Genomic DNA, 19,515 nt, shown 5'->3' with positions numbered 1-19,515 from the left:
TCGAACTATGACTTCACAATCAAATACCGGGCAGGCAGGACCAACGCCAACGCAGATGCCCTATCGAGAATGCCCCACCTACCCGAAGGGGAAGAAGACTCGGAGGAGCTGGAGGAAGTAGAGCTCCCTGCGTTCCACCGGTATGGGGCCACTCAGTATTCTCACCGGGTAAGAGACAAAGACCTAACCACCGTCATGTTCAACTCCTTACCCCACCACGGCTGGGCTGAAACGCAAGATAGTGACCCTGCAATTCGCCTGGTGAAAGACCTGTTGACCCAGGCAGGCGCTAGCCCTGGCCCGGACGCTCTAGAGGAAGCCAAGCAGTTATGGAAGAAAAAAAGCAGGCTATTCCTCTACAAAGGTAAACTGTGCAGAAGGCTTGTCAACCACCGGACGCACGAGCTGACCTGGCAGGTAGTGGTCCCGAGACTAGATGCAGCAATGGTCCTGGAGGCCTACCATAACAGAGCAGGACACTTCGGGTTGGAAGAAACTGGAGTTCCTACTGAGAGAGCGGTTCTACTGGGTCGGTATGAGAGGGGCCATAGAGAAATGGTGCAGGGACTGCGGCCCATGTAACCTCAGAAGGAAGGACTTACCAGCCAGAAGACACCCTTGAGGCCCATTGTCACCAGGCAGCCTCTTGAGCTGGTAGCTCTGGACCATGTGAAATTGGCTCCAAGCCGGTCGGGCTACGTCTATGCCCTGACAATAGTGGACCACTATTCCCGGTTCCTGGTGGTGGTTCCCGTTAAAGACTTGACAGCCCAAACAGCGGCCAGAGCCTTCCAACAACACTTCTGCCGTCCACACGGGTATCCGGAACAGGTCTTGACAGATCAAGGTCCAGCGTTCGAGGCGGAAATCTTCCAGGAGTTCTGCAACCTCTACGGCTGTAAGAAGATTCGGACAATGCCTGGTTTCAGAGTCAGGAGGGAATTTTTCCTCACGTGAAGATTGGCTAAATCATTTGGGGTTTTTGCCCTCCTCTGGATCAACTTTAGCAATTACAGAACTTACAGGTCGAACTTGATGGGCGCAAGTCTTTATTCGGCTTTACTAACTATGTAACCCGCAAACAAACGGGCTGTGTGAGAAAATTAATAATATTGTCATTGATCTCCTCAAAACGTTGCCCCTAGAGGAACGCAGCCTGTGGCCGGAAAAACTGCCGGACCTGATAGACTTATACAACCATATCCCGGTGAATGCTACCAATTGCACCCCGGCTTACCTGATGCGAACAAGACCAGGTAAGCTGCCGATAGACCTGGAGATGGGAGTCCTGACACCCGAGGACACCTCCCCCAGACGCGGACTGGGATACGGAACGGCGGCTGCAGTACAAGAAGGTACAGGAGAGTGTGGAGAGGAATCTGGCTCAAGCGAGAGAAAAGCAAGAGAGCCCTTGCTGGTCCCCTGAAACCTGGCGAGCAGGTCCTGAAGCGGAAGAGAAAGCTTCACAAGCTGGATGACCAGTGGGAGAGAGACCCGTAAACAGTACTGCCGTCCAACCACGACAACTCGAAGGTATGTGTAATTACCAAGGATGGAGGAGAAACCACTAGCACTGTCTCCAGAGACCACCTAAAACGGAGCCCCGAGCAACTACAGAGTGCAGGAGAAGATCAAGATGACCTTGAACTCGCAGAGGACAAAGAAGAAATGATCAACACAGTTCTTGGAGAGTATCCTGGACTCGGATAAACGATGCAATAGTGGTACCCGTCCTACACTTCCTTCAGCCAACCCAGCAGGAGCCTACAGCAGAGCAGGAAGAACAAGAGGAACAAGCAGCCCCGGAGGCAGAAGAACCCATGCCAGCAGCCCAGGAGAGTCAACCCTCTGCTGACAGTGATCCTGCCATGCCTGCGGTAAGCCAAAGGACCTTCAGACAGCTGCCTGCCCTGCCTGTAAACCCAGCTAGTAGCTGTACCCTAAATGTTAGTGGGGAAAGCCAGGTTAGACCACCACCAGACAGTGGGTTACGCAGGTCAACCCGGATTACTAGGGGTCAAATACCAGCTCGCTGGAAGATCTAAATGTAAAAGTATGTAGTTAATGTGTTATACTTGTTACCTGGTTACTAATACTGTTTTCCCAGTTTTCCTAGATACAATGGACTGACAGGTTATGGACGGTGAATAACCGGAACTACCACGTAGATAGTTGCACCTGGTGCCCTCTTGTGAAGATTGCCACAGAAGAAAAACCTGTCCGGCGTGGCCTCCTTGTGGTCCAAAGTAGTTAGCTTTTACCTTGCCGCCATGCCCAAGGCCAGGAACTTGGGGTTTATGGAGACAGGTCCCCCACACTGTGGAAAACTTCACCTTGTTGGGTGATATGGACACCCGGTCACGGAAGCGCCGTGGCCTTAAGGACAAAATGTACTTGTAAATATGTTATGTTGTCATTTATACCCTGTATTTGTGTTTCCTGTTTAGTCCGGAGTACTAAATTTTACTAGGGGGGAATGTGTCACCCCAGGTCTGGATGCCACAAATATTAAAGGCTGTGTCTGAGAGCAGGAGGGAGGTTCCCTGGTTAGGGACAATTAGCATACAGCACCTCCTGTCCCAGGCCAGTAGGGTGAGCTGGCTGCCCCTATAAAAGCTGGAACTGGGGGCAGGGTTAGAGAGAACTGGACGACCTAGCTCAGGACTGAGACTAGTCCCAGAGAAGGAGGGACAGTTCAGCTGTAGCTGAGGAGTCCGTGAGGCAGAGGAGAAACTGCAAGCCAGGGACAGAGGCGACGAGAGTCGGTCCTGGCTGAGAGAATCACACAACCGGACATTGGGGTCCGAGGCTGTCAGGGTTGTAAGCCCAGCAGCAGAGAACCAACTCGCAAGGGATTGCAGGTCCCTTGGCCTAAGAAGCCTGGAGGCTCCGCCACACAGAGGGACCAGTACAGCGAGGAGAAAGCAAAAGGTACCCAAGGCCCGAGTCGCAAGCCATACAGGCGAGAAGTACACGGCCAGCTCAGGGACGTGGGCTATTACACCACGAAGAGGGGGATAGTCAGAAAGAGCATAGAGAGAACGGTAGGCCTACACACTCGCCCTGACCAGTGGGGCTCGCCCGAATGCTCTCAGACACCCAGGCCCATTCCTAACCTGTACTACTGTTGGGTCGTTAATAACACCTACAATAAAGACCCTGGACTGTTTGAAGCGGACTCTGAACTCTTACTATTGCGGCCTGCACTATCACCCCCAGCATTCACCTACACTGCCCTGAGGCTACACTCTTCCCGTGGGGAGTTATCCTACCCATGTGCTGCACATCAACACCAGCCTCAGCTGTCTGCCTTGCAGCGGCGGTTACCCTGACCACAATCCACGGGTGGCGTAGTCGGACATTCACAAATCTATAAATAGACTGCCACAACATTTGGTCTGACCACCCTGAGCCACGGGATCGGGTTGCCACTACTACCCCCAACATCGTACAGAAGCCCGGTTCCGGGTGCCCCACAGCCCAGGGGGTGAGTCATATACATATATAGTTCTCCTGCTCTCTTGTCCCCTTTCTCTCTATGACCAGTGATAGACTATTTTTATATCACATTTAGGCATCCATTTAATGTATACGCTGGGACATATAAGATAAACCGATACCTCTGACGGATGATGCACACTTTTAATGTTTCTTTTATGACTCTAAAACTATAAATCTGTTACACAGCTCCTTCCCGATCAAATAATGTGGACAGCTCCATTCCTCCCTCTGTGTATACATTGTGTAATGTGAATGTATTGTGCTCTGTGAACTGTATATGGGCTACAGAGAATGATACTTGCCACACGATGACCAGTAAAGGATGATGGAATCCTGTAAATCCTGCAAAAATGAAAAAAGGGGAAATGGGGGAGGGTACAAATGGGAGGAAAAGGAAAAAAAATGACAAAACATTGTGCCTTTATGGCTAAAAACTCTCCGGATGCTCCTTGTAGACAAGTCGCTGTGCTCGCTCTCTCATTGCAGGTGCCAGGAATGACCAGTAACTGCCAATCACATGACCTCCTCACTGCAGCCAGAACATTTCTATTACATTTGAAACTTTCAAGTAAAGATTTAGCCCTGATTCATCAAGACTGGCAGTTCTCATATCGGAATGTGGTGGTTTCTGGTCCCTTAGTCTGACATTTATTTTCTAAACACTGTGTATTCATGAGCTCCTGAGTATTTTGGGGGGGGGGGGGGCATTCAGTATTATGGGTACCACATAGTCCTCCATACAGTATAATGTTCCCCATATAGTGCTCCATACAGTATTACGGGCAACACATAGTCCTCCATACAGTATTATGGACCCCATATAGTCCTCCATACAGTATTATTGGCACCACATAATCCTTGGAACAGTATAATGGGCCCCATATAGTGATTCATACAGTATAATGGGCACCATTTAGTGCTCCATACAGTATTAAGGGCACCATATAGTGCTCCATACAGTATTATGGGCCCCATGTAGTCCTCTATACATATAAAATAAATAAACAAATACTCACCTCTCCCTTATCCCTCGCAGCTCCAGCCCCTGCACTGCTCAGCACAGAGGGCGTGCTGTAGTGATGTCATCGCGCCTTCTACACTGAGACATCACAGAGTTCAGATGGAGAGGGGGAATGATGGGAGAGGGAGCAACAGCTGATGGCTCCCTTTCCTATTGTTGTTTTCAACTGTATCGGCATCCATGATATGGATACACACGTTCCATTAATTTGGGGCAAAAGCAGAAATTGTTTTTAATTGGTTTTTCACCTTTTCAGCAACAAGCAAAACAGTGAGAGTAACACCAACCAATATTGAGATATGTTCTCACTATAAATTAGATACTAGACAGCAATTAAAGTGAGAATCTAAAACATAAATATTAAAAGTTAATAGTTAAGAACAATAAACAGATAATGCCACCCATAAAAAGAGAGATGGATCTCAATGCTGGAATGATTATTACCATTAACACAGTCAGGGGACCATCTCTATATTAAATATGTGTAAAAATACATAAAGAGCTTGTACTCTATCTTCAGGTGTGAAGACCAGGCTCTGGATAGAATCTGTAGAGGGAAGAGGGTGTATACGGGGGACACAGTAAGTCGCCCTCCCCTGAAACACCAATTTTTAACAGATCCAGATATACATCAATTAAACTAGGGGAAAATCTCTGTTCTTCCCTTTATTCCATGGATTAAGCATTTATTTCTATCTCCAGGAATCCAGACATTTAAATGAAAAACAGAGATTTCTCAAAACACAAGTATGAGGTCTGAGTGCAGATCCTACATATTTATAATAATTCATACATGATTGTGTCAACAAAATGTCAAAGGGAAAGTGCAGGGCCTCCATACAGGGCTGGCTGTGGTCTGCCCTTGTCAGAGCGGGAGCTTTGTGGGGATAGTTTAAGCTTGAGCCTAAAGGGACTAATAGGGCCAGCTTATACAACTACTTGGTCCAGAAGGAACTCCCCAGACAGCAACTTTCATCCCGGAGAAACAAAGAATGGGTGAGAGAATTCCATTTTGTTGACACAATCATGTATGATGAGTATTACTGTGTATCTACACAATGTTACTTTACTGTGTCCTGTTTGCTTTTTACACCTTCCACCATGTATTCTAGTTTCAATTTATGCGAGCCCCCCCCCCATAATCCCAGGCGTGGGGAGCAGTGAATATTCTGGCAGCTGATGTCGGCATGTGAGGGCCGCTGCGCCGTTTATACACTGAAGTAAGTTGCCAGCCTCAGAAGATGGTGCCGCACCGTGTAGGAGCAAAGGGAAGGTGAGCAGAATGGTTTATTTTTTTTTAAGTATGCGGCATGATGGGGATCATATATACTAGAAATGGCGACATATATACCAAGATAGAGGGCCACATATACAAGGATGGAGATCATATATACCAGAATGGGAGTGCCATATACACCAGGATGGGAGGGCCAAATACCAGGTTGGGGAGGACATATATACCAGGATGGGGGGGGGGGGGCATATATACCAGGATGGAGCGCCACACATACCAGGATTTTAGATCATATATACCAGGAAGGAGGGCCACATATACCAGTATTTTAGATCATATATACCAGGATGGAAGGGCCATAAATACCAGGACGAGAGGGCCATATATACCAGGATGAAAGAGCCATATATACCAGGATGAGAGGGCTATATATACCAGGATTGGATGACCATATATACTAGGATGGGAGGGCCATATATACAAGGATAGGGGGAACATATATACCAAGATGGGGGACACATATATAACAGGATGGGGGGGATATATATACCAGGATGGGAGGGCATATACAGTTGAAACCAGAAGTTTACATACACTATATAAAAAGACACATATACATGTTTTTCTCAATATCTAACATGACATCAGGATAAACCTTTCACGTTTTAGATCAATTAGGATTACCATCATTTTTAAATATTTGCCAAATGCCAGAATAATGAGAGAGAGAATGTTTTAAAGCATTTTTATTACTTACTGCAAAGTCAAAAGTTTACATACTGTACATTTCATTAGTATTTGGTACCATTGCCCTTAAACTGAATGACTTGGGTCAATCGTTTCTCACAAGCTTCTCACAATAGTTGGTCGGAATTTGGGCCCATTCCTCCTGACAAAACTTGTGTAACTGATCCAGGTTTGTAGGTCGCCTTGCTCGCACCTTCGTTTTCAGCTTTGCTCATAAATTTTCTATAGGATTGAGATCAGGGCTTTGTAATGGTCACTCCAAAACATTGACTTTGATATCCTTAAGCCACTTTGTTACCATTTTGTCAGTATGCTTCGGGTCATTGTCCAATTGGAAGACCAATTTATGCCAAAGCTTTAACTTCCTGGTTGATGTCTTAAGATGTTGCTTAAGTATTGCCACATAATCTTCTTTTCTCATGATGCCATCTATTTTGTGAAGTGCACCAGTCCCTCCTGCAGCAAAACAACCCCACAACATGATGCTGCCACCCACGTGTTTCACATTTGGGATGGTATTTTTAGGCTTCCAAGCTTCTCCCTTTTTCCTTCAAACGTAATGATGGTCATTATGACCACAGGACATGTATCCAAAAATTAAGGTCTTTGCTCCTGTGCGTTGCAAACATTAATCTGGCTTTTTATGTTTCTTTTGGAGTAATCCGATCAAAAGAGCCTCGGCACTCAAACGTCCTTTTGCAAGAGAAAATTTATTGGCTTTGTGAAACAAATCTGCACACAGAAATAACACCAACAAAACGTTTCGGTCTTAGCGACCTTCTTCAGTTGACTGTAGAAAATAGGACAATGTCATAGACAATTAGATACGACATGATACAGGTATTATTTCTACATAACATGGTGAAAGAAACATATCTTAACTAGTGAGACAGAAATTCATCCCATTGTATCATACAATTTGTGCATAGTAATCCAAAAAAGAAATATATAGCATACTATTCCATAACACATAGGGAAATCACAAAGAAAGGAGCAGGAGGAGGGGAGGGAGAGGAAGGACCGGGGGAAGGGGATAAAGGTATGGAGCAAGAAGGTGTGGAGCGAAAAGGGGAAGAAAAGACAAAACACAAGACAGCTGGCAGAAGAGGGCACATACCAGATGATTCTGTGAGAGATGGGAGCAATGAACGGTTCCCAAAAGGGCTGCCTATAGGCGAGAAGGTGTAAGTAAATAAGAAGCAAGGACCCAACAGGGTGCACCAGAAAGGCATGTTGTGCCGAGAGTTACCTGCTGGAAGGCATGTAGGGGCTTGGGCATAACAACGCGGTCTCCACCGCTAGTTGAAGTGACCATGTATGCAGAGAGGGGGGTAAATAAAGGGTAAAACGTGCGTATCCTAAGCGCCAGATCGCGCGTACCGGAAGTGCCGAAGCACGCGACCGGAAGTGACGTCTGCGGGTCACAGTATGCGTTCCACAGAGGGAGAGTGCAAACCGGAAGTTCCGGTTAAGAGCGAACAGGAAGTGACGAAAGCCGGTGCGTTCCATAGAGGGGTCACTTGCGTTCCAGGACGAGGGGAGGGAAACAACGAGAGGCATGGATGGAGAACGATGGGGAGGAGGGAGAGGACCACAGTACAGGGTGAATCTGTAATAAAAGAAACACAGGTTAGAGCGCACATGCGAACTATCAAAAACATGTCAGTCAGGAACATGGTGGCACAATGATGACAGGGAAACACCGCAAAAACCATAATAAAAAATAACAAATGGTATTGAACAAAAAACCATGTCCCTAATACGTCAGTTAGGGAGATGGTGGCACAATGATGACATGATAACACTGCAAAAACCAAATAAATAATAACAAATGATATCAAACAAATAGACCAAATAATTGAAAGTATATATGTATGGGGAAATCCACCACGAACGGGGACCCCGGTGACAGCACATAAGGAGGTATACTGTAGTTGCTGTATATAAACAGATGTAGGAACAGGGGAGATATTAATTAAAGGAGAGGAGGTCGTATTCCCTATTTAATCCCCTGGGGGAAAGAGTGTCCAGCGTGTGGATCCAAAAGACTTCCCTCTGTTTGAGGAGTAGGATCCTATCCCCACCGCGGCGAGGTGGTGCCACTTGTTCCAGAACCTGGAACCTGAGTTGGGAGATGTTGTGTCCTGAAGTAATGAAGTGATAGGGGATTGGTAAAAGTAGATTTTTACATCTGACCGTAGACTTGTGTTTCGAAATTCTGTCACGGATTGGTTGTGTGGTTTCGCCTACATAAAGGAGGCCACATGGACATTTAATGAGGTAGACGACAAAAGAGCTGTCACAGGTGAAATATCCTTTGATAGTGTACTTCCTACCGGTGTGCGGATGGTGAATTGAGTTCCCTTTAGTGACATTGTTACACTGCCTGCAATGAAGGCAAGGGAAGGTACCAGTTTTAGGTTGTTGAAGGAAGCGTTGTGTCGAAAGAGACTTGTTAGTACCAATATCAGCCCTGACGAGAGAATCCCTCAAGTTGGGGGCCCGTTTAAAGCATGGCATAAAAGGCCTTTGGAAGTCAGTCACAGAGGGATAGCCGGTGCGCAGTATACCCCAATGTCTCCGTATGGTTTTATGTAACACATAGGCGAATGGATGGAAAGTGTGGACAAAAGGGATACGATAGGAGTTATCGGGGATTCGACGGGACGATTCGCCAGAGGATTGGAGGAGGGCTTGCGGATAGCCCCTATCTCTGAATTTGCGATTCATATCTTGAAGCCTGTGTTGGCGGGTGACGGGATCAGACACTATACGTGTTACCCTCTTGAATTGGGACCTAGGTATAGATTTCTTAACATGCACAGGATGGTTACTGGTATAATGCAGCAACCCGTTACGGTCCGTAGGTTTAGAGTATAGGTCCGTGGTGAGAACCCCATTCTCATCTTTGATAACCAGCGTGTCTAGGAAGCTAATCTGGTGTAAGTCGTATGTGACGGTAAATGTAAGGTCAGGCCATGCAGAGTTGAGATCATTGAAAAATGAGTCAAGTGTAGATGGAGAACCATCCCAGATGCAAAAAATGTCATCAATGAATCTCTTCCAGACAACAGAATGTGACTGGAAGAGAGGATGGGCGTAGACGACGTCGGTCTCAAAGGCCGCCATATAGCAATTGGCGTAAGGTGGTGCCACATTAGAGCCCATCGCTGTGCCTTTGATTTGTAGGTAGTATCTGTCTTGAAATAGGAAATAGTTTTTGTAAAGAATGATGGATAATAGGTCAATCACAAGGTCAGTAATCTGTGGGTCTGTATGGAACCGGGTCAGGAGAGACTTGACTGTATGGATGCCCATGTCATGAGGAATAGACGTATAGAGACTCCTAACATCTAGTGAAACCAGAAGGGCAGATGGAGATATCTGTCTAAGTTCGGCCAGAATTGTAAGAAAGGAGCCAGTGTCCAATAGAAATGAGGGGCTTTTTTGGATGAGAGGGGTGATTATTTTCTCCACAAAGATGGAGAGAGGCGAGAACAACGAGTCAGTCGAGGCCACAATAGGACGGCCCGGGGGTTCAATAAGACTTTTGTGTATCTGAGGTAGGACATAGAACACCGGAGTAATGGGACTAATTTTAGTGAGGTATTCACCCGTCTTAGTGTCAATAGTCCTAGCATTAAGGTGACGCTCAATGGTGTCGCGTATCAGAACCTTGAATTCGGGGGTAGGGTCCCGAGGTAACTGACGGTAGGTGGTGGTGTCACTTAATTGGCGTTCTATCTCCCTGATGTATTGGGCTTTGTCCATAACGACAATAGCACCACCCTTGTCTGCCGGTTTGATGATCAAAGAAGTATCATCACGTAGGCTGCGTAGAGCCTGCTGGTCTAGGGCAGACAGGTTGGGTTCAAAGTGTAGTTTACCTCTATCCATGTTTGACCGTAATCCTCTGAATGCCGAGTCGATAAAACCAATAAACGTTTCAAGAGCATGTGAGTTGTGAGGGGGCCTGTATGTGCTCTTGTTATAGAGGCCCAAGCTCTTAGCAGTGATGACTGCATCAGTGTTAGGGGTCGGAGCTTGTTGTGTACCATAGGGGGGTGTAGGGCCTTGATCAAAGTGGACCTTAAGTCTAAGTGAACGATAAAATCGTTGTAACTCCATGTCCAACTTAAAGGTGTTGAACCTCGTTGTTGGGCAGAAAGTAAGGCCTTTTTGTAGTACAGATAATTGGGCCATGTTAAGAGTCTTTGAAGAGATATTTACCACCAAGTGGGGCGCGTCTGGGACCTGGTCACTCTGCCGTAGTCCGTATTGTCTCCGATGCCTGCCGCCCCTCCTCGTTTTCTTCTTGACGGGTACCTCCGTGGATGACCTAAAAAACGAGAGGGATTAGTGAGCCGGTCCCGCCTATCGGGTTCGGAGCCAGAGGAAGATGCGTCGGTTGAAAGGTGGGTGAACCGTGATGAATGGCCACTCGGTGGATATCGTTCCTGCCACCGGTATACCCTATTCGCCTCGTAGTCCTCTGCGTCGCGTTGGAACTTGGCCCTTTTCTTTGATTCAGTATCTTTTCTATGCTGGTCAACGTTAAATTGAATTTTAGTTTTCAAGTTGGACCAATCATCCGGTGGTAAAGTCGAGGTGAGTTGTGATTCTGTGTTGGTGATGAGCTCCTTTGTAGAAGATATGGCTTTATGTAGATAGTCAACGGTCAACAGCATAAGATCAAAAGAGCATTTATTCAAGATCTGTTCGAATCTGGTATTATAGTCGGGTAGATCAGAGAAGAGAGTAGGTCTGAGTGGCACTCTGAGGCCCCTCGGTATCCTTTGTACTTTGAGATATTCAGTCAGGGTAGTGCAGTGAAGTTCAAGATTCACCAGGTGACGATGGTCCTTCTCCAGGTTGCGTCCTCTAGTTGCGTCTGGAGGCAATCTCAGGAATCTCTTTCCCCCAGGGGATTAAATAGGGAATACGACCTCCTCTCCTTTAATTAATATCTCCCCTGTTCCTACATCTGTTTATATACAGCAACTACAGTATACCTCCTTATGTGCTGTCACCGGGGTCCCCGTTCGTGGTGGATTTCCCCATACATATATACTTTCAATTATTTGGTCTATTTGTTTGATATCATTTGTTATTATTTATTTGGTTTTTGCAGTGTTATCATGTCATCATTGTGCCACCATCTCCCTAACTGACGTATTAGGGACATGGTTTTTTGTTCAATACCATTTGTTATTTTTTATTATGGTTTTTGCGGTGTTTCCCTGTCATCATTGTGCCACCATGTTCCTGACTGACATGTTTTTGATAGTTCGCATGTGCGCTCTAACCTGTGTTTCTTTTATTACAGATTCACCCTGTACTGTGGTCCTCTCCCTCCTCCCCATCGTTCTCCATCCATGCCTCTCGTTGTTTCCCTCCCCTCGTCCTGGAACGCAAGTGACCCCTCTATGGAACGCACCGGCTTTCGTCACTTCCTGTTCGCTCTTAACCGGAACTTCCGGTTTGCACTCTCCCTCTGTGGAACGCATACTGTGACCCGCAGACGTCACTTCCGGTCGCGTGCTTCGGCACTTCCGGTACGCGCGATCTGGCGCTTAGGATACGCACGTTTTACCCTTTATTTACCCCCCTCTCTGCATACATGGTCACTTCAACTAGCGGTGGAGACCGCGTTGTTATGCCCAAGCCCCTACATGCCTTCCAGCAGGTAACTCTCGGCACAACATGCCTTTCTGGTGCACCCTGTTGGGTCCTTGCTTCTTATTTACTTACACCTTCTCGCCTATAGGCAGCCCTTTTGGGAACCGTTCATTGCTCCCATCTCTCACAGAATCATCTGGTATGTGCCCTCTTCTGCCAGCTGTCTTGTGTTTTGTCTTTTCTTCCCCTTTTCGCTCCACACCTTCTTGCTCCATACCTTTATCCCCTTCCCCCGGTCCTTCCTCTCCCTCCCCTCCTCCTGCTCCTTTCTTTGTGATTTCCCTATGTGTTATGGAATAGTATGCTATATATTTCTTTTTTGGATTACTATGCACAAATTGTATGATACAATGGGATGAATTTCTGTCTCACTAGTTAAGATATGTTTCTTTCACCATGTTATGTAGAAATAATACCTGTATCATGTCGTATCTAATTGTCTATGACATTGTCCTATTTTCTACAGTCAACTGAAGAAGGTCGCTAAGACCGAAACGTTTTGTTGGTGTTATTTCTGTGTGCAGATTTGTTTCACAAAGCCAATAAATTTTCTCTTGCAAAAGGACGTTTGAGTGCCGAGGCTCTTTTGATCTGATATACCAGGGTTCGGCCCCTACTCGTGCACACTCAGAGGGAGTGCAGTGATTTATATCTCTTTTGGAGTAATGGCTTCTTCCTGGCAGAGTGGCCTTTCAGCCCATATTGATACAGTACTCGTTTCACTGTGGATATTGACACAATCTTACCAGCTTCCACCATCATCTTCATAAGGTCTTTTGTTTTTGTCCTTGGGTTGATATGCACATGTTGGACTAAAGCATGTTCATCTCTGGGACACAGAACCGTTTCCTTCCTGAGTGGTATGATGGCTGGACATTCCCATTTTGTTTGTACTTGCATATAATTGTTTGCACAGATGAATGAGGCACCTTCAGGTATCTTGAAATTGTACTCAAGGATGAGCCAGACTTGTGCAAGTCCACAATTCTCTTCCTGATATCTTGGCTAATTTCTTTAGATATTTCCATGATGCTATACAAAGAAGCAGTGCGTTTCAGGTGTGCATTAAAGTACATCCACAGGTGTGTCTCTAATTAACTCAGATGTTGCCAAAAAAATAGAAGCTTACAAACACATGACATCATCATATGGGCAGTCCAGAATTGTTTAAAGGCATAGTAATCTTAGTGTATGTAAACTTTTGACTTTTCAGTAAGTAATAAAAATGCCTTAAAACATTCTCTCTATCCCATTATTCTGGCATTTGGCAAATATTAAAAATTATGGTAATCCTAATTGATCTAAAACGGGAAAGTTTTATCCTAATTTCATGTCAGATATTGAGAAAAACATGCATACGTTTCTTTTTATATAGTGTATGTAAACTTCTGGTTTCAACTGTTTACCAGGATGGGTGACATAACAAAATTGAGGGACATACAGTTATATATTTGGACAGAGACAACATTTTTCTAATTTTGGTTCTAGACATTACCACAATGAATTTTAAACAAAACAATTCAGATGCAGTTGAAGTTCAGACTGTCAGCTTTCATTTGAGGGTATCCACATTAAAATTGGATGAAGGGTTTAGGAGTTTCAGCTCCTTAACATGTGCCACCCTGTTTTTAAAGGGACCAAAAGTAATTGGACAGATGAAATAATTGTAAATAAAATGTTCATTTCTAGTACTTGGTTGAAAACCCTTTGTTGGCAATGACTGCCTGAAGTCTTGAACTCATGGACATCACCAGATGCTGTGTTTCCTCCTTTTTGATGCTCTGCCAGGCCTTCACTGCGGTGGTTTTCAGTTGCTGTTTGTTTGTGGGCCTTTCTGTCTGAAGTTTAGTCTTTAACAAGTGAAATGCATGCTCAATTGGGTTGAGATCAGGTGATTGACTTGGCCATTCAAGAATATTCCACTTCCTTGCTTTAATAAACTCCTGGGTTGCTTTGGGTCATTGTCCATCTGTAGTATGAAACGACGACCAATCAGTTTGGCTGCATTTGGCTGGATCTGAGCACACAGTATGGCTCTGAATACATCAGAATTCATTCAGCTGCTTCTGTCCTGTGTCGCATCATAAATAAACACTAGTGACCCAGTGCCACTAGCAGCCATGCATGCCCAAGCCATCACACTGTCTCCGCCGTGTTTTACAGATGATGTGGTATGCTTTGGATCATGAGCTGTACCACGCCTTCGCCATACTTTTCTCTTTCCATCATTCTGGTAGAGGTTGATCTTGGTTTCATCTGTCCAAAGAATGTTCTTCCAGAACGGTGCTGGCTTTTTTAGATGTTTTTTTAGCAAAGTCCAGTCTAGCCTTTTTATTCTTGATGCTTATGAGTGGCTTGTACCGTGCAGTGAACCTCTGTATTTACTTTCATGCAGTCTTCTCTTTATGGTAGATTTGGATATTGATACGCCTACCTCCTGGAGAGTGTTGTTCACTTGGTTGGCTGTTGTGAAGGGGTTTCTCTTCACCATGGAGATTATTCTGCGATCATCCACCACTGTTGTCTTCCGTGGGCGCCCAGGTCTTTTTGCATTGATGAGTTCACCAGAGCTTTCTTTCTTTCTCAGGATGTACCAAACTGTAGATTTTGCCACTCCTAATATTGTAGCAATTTCTCGGATGGGTTTTTCTGTTTTTTGCAGCTTAAGGATGGCTTGTTTCACCTGCATGGAGAGCTCCTTTGACCGCATGTTTACTTCACAGAAAAACCTTCCAAATGCAAGCACCACACCTCAAATCAACTCCAGGCCTTTTATCTGCTTAATTGAGAATGACATAACGAAGGGATTGCCCACACCTGTCCATGAAATAACCTTGGAGTCAATTGTCCAATTACTTTTGGTCCCTTTAAAAACAGGGTGGCACATGTTAAGGAGCTGAAACTCCTAAACCCTTCATCCAATTTTAAAGTGGATACCCTCAAATGAAAGCTGAAAGTCTGAACTTCAACTGTATCTAAATTGTTTTGTTTAAAATTCATTGTGGTAATGTCTAGAACCAAAATTAGAAAAATGTTGTCTCTGTCCAAATATATATGGACCTAACTATATACATAATGAGGAGGAGGAGGAGTTAAGGAGCTGGTTGTTAGAGCTCTCCTGTTAGGTTTTTTTTAGTTTGCTGGTCACATGACCATTTTTGCCTATTTTATCCGGCTCCGCCCTCCTGGCCTTGCTGGACTTCATTGTATTTACTACTCTTGAGCTAGCTTGGTCCTCTGTTGCCGTTCTCTGTTAGTTTTGCTAGGTCTTCTGACCTCTATGCTTTTTGTTGTGTGTTTGTCTTTGACTGCTACTATTTCTGCTAGGAGGTGTCCAACTTATCCCAGTCCCTAGTTCTTGTAGGGATCCCTCCCTCACATCTATAGGTCTTCGTACAGACTAGCCGAGGACTTTAGCGGGTCTGATCGCAGGATCAGGTTCCCCGTTACATCGTAGGGATCTAGTTTAGTTTTATTGTAGGGACAGATATCCTGTCTTTCCTTAGTCCCTGTAGCTGATCATAACACTGGTTGCCTGAGCTACAGACGGTACTACCCACACCACCTTCATCCAATCAGTACAGTGAGGATGGCCTGAAGAGGAGGAGTAGAGGAAGGACGAGGTGGAGAAGATGGACAGGTGTCCTCTTGGTGGGGACAGAAGTCTTGGCTGTTGGCAGTCTAACACACATGGCTGAGTTTATGTTCCACTGCATTTCCTGCGACCCTCACGTTATATGCATTTTGGCCAACACTAATTACTGGTTGGTCACCCTTCTAGACCTATGCTACAATGAGAACTTTCCATCTCTCCTTCCCGTGGCGGAGAGGTCTAATAAAATGTTGCAGTACTCGAAGGCCCTAGTTGAGGAATTATTAAAAAAAAAAATTCCATCTGACAACGCTGGCAGCAGAGGTCACAGTTCCTTAGACAACAAAGGAGTACTGACGATTGAGACACACACCAGATGGAGCAGAGGCAGGGGAACACTAAAAAAGGTCTGGGACAGTTTTCTCAAACCCTCCCAGCGCCCAGGCCCTGATGTCTGGTGTACTCTGACAAGGAGGGAAAAGTTTTGGAAGATGCTGAGTACCTTGCTGACCGTACCAGCATCCTTCATGATTCCTCTGTGCCTTACAACTATTGGGTATCCAAGCTGGACACATGGCATGTACTGTCTCTCTACACCTTGGATGTCCTGACCTGCCCTGCTGCTAGCGTTTTGTCAGAGCGGGTTTTTAGTGCCGCCGGGAAAATTATAACTGATAGGCATATCCGCCTCTCATCTGAAAATGCTGACAGGTTGACCTTTTTATGTCCTCCTCCTCCTTCTCCTCCACCACCATATCAACAGGGTGATCATGCTACCCTTACTATAAATCTTTTAAGGGTGTTTATAATACCCGCATTGAGAATTTTGAGAGGCCTATCGCTAACATTTTCTGATATAAATGTATACCCCCTCCGGGGGTAAGGCTGTGTGCCCACGTAGCGTTTTTCAAGCGTATATGCTGCGGAATTTCCGCAGCGTAAACGCTTGAAAAACGCATGTATATCCGCACCCCATGGTCCCCAATGGCATTCCGCAATGTCAATGCCCATGCTGCGGATTTTTCCGCAGCGTATATGCTGCGGTCAAAAATCCGCAGCATGTTCATTAATTTTGCGGAAGCGCAGCGGAATCAATGTGCGGATGGTACCCAAGTCTGGATGAGAGGAGACTCTCATCCAGACCTGGGTACCAAAGAACCTGTAAAAAAAAAAGAATAAAATAAAGTTTATACTTATCTTCTGATGTTTTCCCTCCGTCGCGCTGTTGTCTGAAGGACCTGCCACGTCATTGAGTCATGTGACCCACCACATGACACAATGACGTCACCGCAGGTCCTGCACACAACAGCGTGAGCCGCTCAAGCCTCCGGACGGGGCAGAGAATGCATCAGAAGGTGAGTATAAAGTTTATTTTTTACCATTCTGAACAAGTTGTCAAGCACTTTTCCAAGTGATGCTTGGAGAAGTGCTTGATAACCCGCATGCGGAAATGCATGCAAAGACGCCTCACAAACGCTTCTACCTGGCAGGAAAACCGCATGTAATATCCGCATGCGATTTTCCCGCCAGGGAGAAGCGTAAAAAATATGCTTCAGGTCCGAAACGTGGGCACATAGCCTAAATGTTTTCCAGCCCATGCACTTAGTGCATGCGCATTATCAGTCTAGGATACCCACTCATTAATAATGGGAAAAAAAGGTTTTCTGAGTCCCTCCACTACGTCTCTTCAAAGAGGTATTGGAGTGCCTCCTTCTAATTTTTGGCAGTCCTTAAAGCGCATGCATTACCAGTCTAGGACACCCACTCCTTATTAATAGTAAAAAATGCTTTTCTGAGGCTCCATCTTCTTGTTGAGGGAGCATTTTTGGAAACCAAAAGAGCCGGATTCTATTAGTATATGATCCAGTGCCTTGTTGTGGGCTGTCAGGTGGTCGTCACATTGGGAGTTCTCACACTGCATACAGGATGTCACAGCCAGGACAGGAGACTTTGTACAGTAAGTATAGAAGATCCTGGTCTCCTCCATATTAGGCTGAGTAGATACGAAATGCTCCACTATATTCCCCAGCAGGGTTGATGAAATAACAGTCCTTGGTGCTGCTACGTTAAACTAATAGCTTTTTTCAGGGCTAATTCAAATAGATTATATTCTCTAATAATACCGTTCTTATCTGTAGTTCATGTAGTTTGAGCTGTCGCAGTAGGGATAGCTATTACAGGCATCTAGTCAAGAATTATTGCCTTATAGTCCTTGCTGCTGCAACCTAAAAAAAATATCAAGGTAACATCTATTCTATTCCCTATTAATACCGCTATTAGCTGTATTTAGTGTAGGGATAGGTCATAGGTATCATCTGCTGGAAATGAGTGTTCATTTTGGTCACATATATCTCTTCCACAGTCCATAACTTGTTTGCTTTTTCCCATAAACTCATTGACAGATTCGTGTTTTTTATGGTGATCTGTACTCAGAAATTAAGTAATAAAAAGGATGGTGGTGCTTGCAGTTGAGCCCTTGAAACCTGCTGCAAGAAAGGACGATTACCACAGTCGTCTAATGGGTAAAGTAGATAAAATGGTATATATCTGATATATACAGACTTGCGCTTGTAACAGGGCTGGGGTAAAAGGAGAAAGGGAATGACAAGAATCAGGTAGTTAAAAAATGTAAATTCATTAGAGTACAATAAAAGAACTGAAAAAGTAAAAATGGCGGGAGGATATTCTGTTTTTTTATTTTTAATTATATACGGTATATATATGGCGCCCCTGAGGGTTCAGTCGCCACAGAAGAACTGCACCTCACCCCGAGGTGTGGTGTCTCCCTTCTCTCAGGTAAGGTGGGAGTGCTGCACGGAACCCCAAACACCTGCATCCAACACTACCCTACTCCAGGCCGGCTGGGGGGGCAACATGCAGAGCGCAGCTGCTGAGCCTTGTCCCTGGCTGGATGGGGGGAACCAGTAGTGGGTGTGGGTGGAGGAAGTAGTTAGAGAAAGCACTTTGATAGGAGTATAAATAGGGAAGCCATCTTAGAGAGAGTGTGTTCAGTCAGAGGAGGAGAGTGAGAGGATCAGAGCCTCTACAGGAGCTCTGCTCCAGAGGCGGGCCTAGCCAGTGAGGCCCAAGTCTGAAGAGATCAGTGTTCTAGGGACAGTTCAGAGGAACAGTCTGGGAGCAGAGTCTCTGTAGGAGCTCTGCTCCACTACAAGGGCCTAGGACAGAGGCCCAGGAGGGGAGCAGGGAGTAAGCTCCGTCCTGCAGAAGGGATCCTAGGGGGTACGGCGAGTGCAGGCGGCACCCGTACACCCCGAACCTGCCAAGTGTCAGGAGGATCTAGGCCACAAGAAGGGGACCGGCCCCTGGCCCAGTCGTGCAGCTTCAAGCCTCGGCTGGAAAAAACGGAGGCTTCTGGCTTCTATAGCCAGTAGTCGAACCCCCCACCCCAATCCTAGTAAGGTCAAGCAGGTCTGTGCAACTCCGACGGACAGGGGGGGCTCGCAGCACCCGAACAGGATTCATAGTGGGAAGCGCAGGGCAGGAGGGAGTAAAGACCCAACGTGAAGTCGGTCTAGGAAGGTACATATGAAAGTGGGGTTCTGCCAGGTACACCCGAGCTGCCTGAGGAAGGACTGAACCCTTGCCCGGTGAACGCAGTGCGACGCGGGAGGCTTGCGCCGGTACAGTGCACCTGTGGACTGTCTAAGAACTGTGAGTAAATCTTGGATGACTGCACTGAGCTGCCTCCGCTCCTTTATTTCGCCGGTGCCATTTCCCTCC

This window comes from Phyllobates terribilis, unplaced genomic scaffold (genome assembly GCF_046119375.1).
Source record: "Phyllobates terribilis strain yellow unplaced genomic scaffold, ASM4611937v1 Scaffold_15__1_contigs__length_34870131, whole genome shotgun sequence".
Classification (NCBI taxonomy): Eukaryota; Metazoa; Chordata; class Amphibia; order Anura; family Dendrobatidae; genus Phyllobates; species Phyllobates terribilis.
This window is presented reverse-complemented; position numbering follows the sequence as displayed.